A 6,160-nucleotide genomic window follows, 5' to 3' on the forward strand; every position below is an offset into this window, starting at 1 on the left:
TTTTTCTCAAAATGATGCCTTTTTACTCAATTTTCGGACATGTTCCACTCAAAAGTCTTACGTTTATTTCTTAATGTTTTGAGCTTTTTTTTCTCACATTTCTGACTTTTTTCCCCTTAAAATCGGAGTTTTGTCCCCTTACATCTTTTACAGTTTTTCTTAAATGTTTGGCTTTTTTTTCTCAAAATTTTTGCCTTTTCTCAAATTTCTGACATTTTTTCACTTTCAAAGTCGGACTTTTTTTTTCCTACTTTTTACTTTTTTTTCGTACTTTTTTACTTTTGTATCATTAAGATTTTGACTTTTTTTCTTTTTTAAATTCAGACTGTTTTTATCCACAATTTCTGACTTCTTCTTCAAGATTTCTGTCCTTTTCCCCCTTAAAATTCTGACTTTTTTCTAACATTTTTTGTTACTTTTTTTTTCTCAAGATATTTAATGTGTTTTTCACTACTTTTTTAGAACTTTTTTCTTAAGTTTTAACTTTTTCGTTTTTATGTTCAGACTTTTTTTCTTTTTAAATGCGACAGTGTTTTCCACAGATTCTGACTTTTTTCTCAATTTCTGACTTGTTTTTCCCCTCAAAATTCGGACTTTTTTACCTACATTTTTAACTTTTCTTTAAATTATTTACTTTTTTTTCTTAATTCTTGTTACTATTTTTTTCTAATTTTTTTGTACTTTTTTCTTTTTAAAATTCTGACTTTTTATTTCTCAAATTTCTGAATTTTTTTACCCTCACAAATTCTGACTTTTATTTAACTGACATTTTTTACATATTTTTTCTTAAAATGTGTTACTTTATTTCTCATATTTTTTACTTTTTTTTTCTTTTAAATTCTGCTGTAGTGTTGAGAGATCAGAGTGTTGTTCATGATTCTTTTTAAATATGTTTTCTCTTCTCTTTTGATGTTTCTGTTTTTTGTTAACTTCTGGTAAATTCTAATAAACATATTCCAAAAAAGATGCAGGTTTGTGGAAATGTTTTATACCTTTGGCACATTTATAGTCCTACTATTCCGCTATATACTTGCCACTGACAGCTCTTTCTTTTAAGAAAATTGTAATTATATTATTTATATGTTTTATATCTTTGGGGTGATAACTTAAAAGAGCAGTGTTATGTTTTAAAACAAAGATATTTATGAAATGTTTTAAACAAGGGAGGCGCGGCACACGCCCTAAAAATAACACGACTGGACTGCCTCCTTAACACGTGTTACCTGTGTAACACATCTTCAAGGACAGCTGTGGCTCAAGGAGGTAGGGTGAGTTGTCAGTTAAGACGAGTGATCGGTGGTTTGATGCCGGCTTCTCGAGCTGCATGTTGAAGTGTCCTGGTGAAGCCATGAGCCAATCAGTTATATTTTTCCTAAAATTCGAGCTTTTGTTCTAACTTTTTTTAGACCTTTTATTCTTCAGGATTTTCTGCTTTTCACCTAAATTCTGACTTTTTTTTCTTAGACATTTTTACTTTTAATTTTTTGACCTTTTTTTTCTCAAAATGAATGCGATTTTCTCAAATTTCGTGACATTTTTCCCCTCAAAAATTCTGACTTTTTTTTTCTTATTTTTGACCTTTTTTTTCTCACATTCTGACTTGTTTCCCCGTAAAATTCGGAGTTTTTTCCCTTACATCTTTTACATATTTTTCTTAAATTTTGAAACTTGTATTATTCTCAAAATTTTTGCCTTTTTGCTACAAATTTCCATGACATTTCACCTTTCAAAATTCTGACCTTTGGTTTCCTACATGTTTTGCATTTTTTTCTTACTTTTTTTGTTCTTTTTTTCTTAGATTTTTGACTTTTTTTCTTTTTAAATTCAGACGTTTTTTTTCCCAGATTTGACTTCTTCATCAAATTTCCGGTGCTTTTTTCCCCCTTAAATTCGACCTTTTGTTCCTTACATTTTTTTTACTTTTTTTTCTCACATATTTAATTTTTTTTTTTCTACTTTTTAAGGGAACTTTTTCTTAATTTTTGACTTTTCTTTTATGTTCAGAACTTTTTTCGTTTTAAATGCAGACGTTTTTCCACAGAATTCTGACTTTTTATTCTCATTTCTGGACTTTTTCCCTCAAATCTGACTTTTTACCTACTTTTTAACTTTTTTTTCTTAAATTATTTACTTTTTCGTAATTTTTTTGACTTTTTTTCTTAATTTTTTTGTACTTTTTTTCTTTTTAATTCCTGACTGTTGTTCTCAAATTTCGTGAATTTTTTTACCCTCAAAATTCTGATTTGTTTAACGACATTTTTTACATTGTTTTCTATAGATGTTTTTTACTTTTTTCTCATATTTTTTACTTTTTTTCTTGTTTAACATTCTGCCTGTATTGTTAGAGGGCGAGGTGGTTTATGAGTCGTTTAAATATGTTTTTCTCTTCTTTGATGGTTTCTGTTTTTTTGTAACTTCTGTAAATTCTAATAAAAAATAAGTCCAAAAAAAATGTTAAGTGTATGTTTGTGGAAAGTTTTATACCTGCACATTATATATACTATTACGCTTATTAACATGCACTACAGCTCTTCTGTGTTTAAGAAATTGTAATATATTTAATATATGTTTTGAAATCTTTGGGGGGAGTAAACTTAAAAAGCGAGGTGTTATGGATTTTAAACAAAGATATTATAAATGTTGTAAACAAAGGAGGTGAGGCACACCCTAAAAATAACAGACCTGACTCGTACTACAGTAGAAGTTTACCTGGTGTAACACATTTCAGACAGACTGTGGGCTCAGGAGTAGAGTGAGTTCGTCCAGTAAACAGATATCGGTGGTTTGATGCCCGGCGTCTCGAGTCCTGCATGTTTGAAGTTTCCGTGGTGAAGACACTGAGCCCCGGCCAAATTCGAACTTTTTCTGCAAAATTCGCTGACTTTTTTTCCTTAATTTGTCTGACTTATTTTTTCTTTTTAAGCAGACGGTGTTCCCACAGAATTCTGACTATTTTTTTTCTTTAATTTTTTGACCTTTTTTATCTCAAATTTCCTGACTTTATTTTCCCCTTAAAATTCTGACTTTTTTTCCTACTTTTTTTACTTTGTTTCTTAGAATTTTTTTGTTTGACTTTTTTATTCTCTCAAATGATGCCTTTTCGTCAAAATTTTCTGACATGGTTTTTCCCCCGCCAAAAGCTGACTTTTTTGCGTTAATTTGTTTGTTTTTGAACCTTTTGTTCTCAGCATTTCTAGACTTCTTTCCCCCTTAAAATTCGGAGTTTTTCCCTTACAGCTTTTACATTTTTTTCTATAATGGTTGGAAATATTTTTTTCTCAAATGATGCCTTTTTCTCAAATTTCCTGAATTTTTCCCCCTTCAAAATTCTGACTTTTGTTTTCTTAATTTATTGAACCGTTTTTCTCAAATTTCTGACGTTATTTCCCCGTAAATTCGGAGTGTTTTTTCCCTTACCATCTTTACATTTTTTCTTAAATGTTTGACTTGGTTTTCTCCAAATTTTGCCTTTTTTCCAAATTGCCTGAACATGTTTCCCGTTCAAAATTCTGACTTTTTTTCCTTACATTTTTTTTACTTTTTTTCTTACTTTTTTTTTTACTTTTTCTTGAGATTTTTGACTTTTTTTGGTTTTTAAATTCAGACTTTTTTTCCACAGACAATTCTGACTTCTTACGTTCATTTCTGAGCTTTTCCCCCTTAAAATGTCTGACTTTTTTTTCTTAAATGTTTTTACTTTTTTGTCTCAATTTTAACTTTTTTTCTTACTTTTTTAAAGAAACGTTTTTAAAAGTCAAACATTTAAGATAAACAAGTATCAAAAAATTTAAGAAAAAAAGTCAGAATTTTAAGGGAAAAAAGTCAGAAATTGATATTTGAAAAAAGGTCAAAAAATTAAGAAAAAAAAGTAGAATTTGTGTGGAAAAAAACAGTCTGATTAAAAAGCAAAAAAAAAAAAGTCAGAAAATTAGGAAAAAGTCGAGATTTTAGAAAAAAAGTCTGAATTTGGGCTCAGTGTCTTCACCAAGGACACTTCAATATGCAGACTCGAGAAGCCGGGCATCAAACCCCATCATCTGTTTACTGGACAACTCATCTACCTCCTGAGCCAAGCTGTCCTGAAAGTGTTTCACACAGGTAACACTGTAAGGACGAGTCAGAGTCTGTTATTTTTTAGCTGTGCCTCACCTCCCTTTGTTTAAAACATTTAATAAATATCTTTGTTTAAAACCATAACACCTCTTTTTGAAGTTACTCCCCCAAAGATAAATACAACATATATAAATATATACAATCTTAAAACAGAAGAGCTGTAGTGCAAGTATAAGCGGTAAAGTGAGAGTACTATAAATGCAGGTATAAAACATTTCCACAAACAAGACTCTTTTTTTTGAATATTTTTATTAGAATTACAGAATTACAAAAAACAGAAAATCAAAGAAGAGAACATATTTAAAAAGAATCATAACACTCTGCATCTCTAAACAACTACGACAGAATGAAAAGAAAAAAAGTAAAAAATCTGAGAAAAAAAAAACATTTAAGAAAAAATTAAAAAATGTAGTAAATAAAAGTCAGAATTTTGAGGGAAAAAATCAAAATTGAGAAAAAAAGTCAGAATTTAAAAAAGAAAAAAAGTGACAAAAAAATTAAGAAAAACAGTAAACAATTTAAGAAAAAAGTAAATAATTAGAAAAAAGTTAAAAATTGTAAGAGTAAAAAGTCCGGAAATTTTAGAGTGGAAAAAAGTCAGAAAATTTGAGAAAGAAGTCAGAATTCTGTGGAAACAACCGTCTGAATTAAAAAGAAAAAAGTCCAAAATTTAAGAAAAAAGTAAAAAAGTAAGAAAAAAAAGTAAAAAATGTAAGGAAACAAGTCAAATTTGAAAGGGAAAAATGTCAGAAATTTGAGAAAAAGGCAAAATTTGAGAAAAAAAAGTCAAAACATTTAAGAAAAAATGTAAAACGATGTAAGGGAAAAAACTCCGAATTTTAAGGGGAAAAAAAAGTCAGAAATGGAGGAAAACAGGTAAAAAATAGAAAAAAGTCCGAATTTTGAGGGGGAACAATGTCAGAAATTTGAGAAAAAGGCATCATTTTGAGAAAAAAAAGTCAAAAATTAAGACAAAAAAGTAAAAATGTAAGGAAAAAAAAGTCAGAATTTTAAGGATGGGGAAAAAAGTCAGAAATTTGAGAAAAAAGTCAAAAATTAAGAAAAAAAAGTCAGGATTCTGTGGGGAAAAACAGTCTGATTTAAAAAGAAAAAAAGTCAGAAAATTAAGGAAAAAAAAGTCAGAATGCAGTTTTTCTCAAAATGATGCCTTTTTCTCAAATTTCTGACATTTTTCCCCCTCAAAATTCGGACTTTTTTTTCTTAATTTTTTGACCTTTTTTTCTCACATTTCTGGCTTTTTTCCCCTTAAAATTCTGACTTTTTTTTCCTTACATTTTTTACTTTTTTTCTTAAATTTTTGACTTTTTTTTCTCAAAATGATGCCTTTTTCTCAAATTTCGGACATTTTTCCCCCTCAAAATTCTGACTTTTTTTCCTTACATTTTTTACTTTTTTTCTTACTTTTTTTAAACTTTTTTCTTAAATTTTTGACTTTTTTTCTTTTTAAATACAGACTGTTTTTCCACAGAATTCTGACTTCTTTCTCAAATTTCTGGCTTTTTTCCCCTTAAAATTCTGACTTTTTTTCCTTAAATTTTTTTTACTTTTTTTCTCAAATATTTTACTTTTTTTCTTACTTTTTTAAAAACTTTTTTCTTAAATTTTTGACTTTTTTTCTTTTTATGTTCAGACTTTTTTCTTTTTAAATGCAGACAGTTTTTCCACAGAATTCTGACTTTTTTCTAAAATTTCTGACTTTTTCCCCTCAAAATTCTGACTTTTTTACCTACATTTTTAACTTTTTTTCTTAAATTATTTACTTTTTTTCTTACATTTTTTACTTTTTTTCTTAATTTTTTGTACTTTTTTTCTTTTTAAATTCTGACTTTTTTCTCAAATTTCTGAATTTTTTTACCCTCAAAATTCTGACTTTTTTTACCTACATTTTTTACATTTTTTCTTAAATGTTTTACTTTTTTCTCATATTTTTTACTTTTTTTCTTTTTAAACTCTGCTGTAGTGTTAGAGATGCAGAGGTGTTTATGATTCTTTTTAAATATGTTTTCTCTTCTTTGATGTTTCTGTT

This window comes from Larimichthys crocea, chromosome XIII (assembly GCF_000972845.2).
Source record: "Larimichthys crocea isolate SSNF chromosome XIII, L_crocea_2.0, whole genome shotgun sequence".
In the NCBI taxonomy this organism is placed as follows: domain Eukaryota; kingdom Metazoa; phylum Chordata; class Actinopteri; family Sciaenidae; genus Larimichthys; species Larimichthys crocea.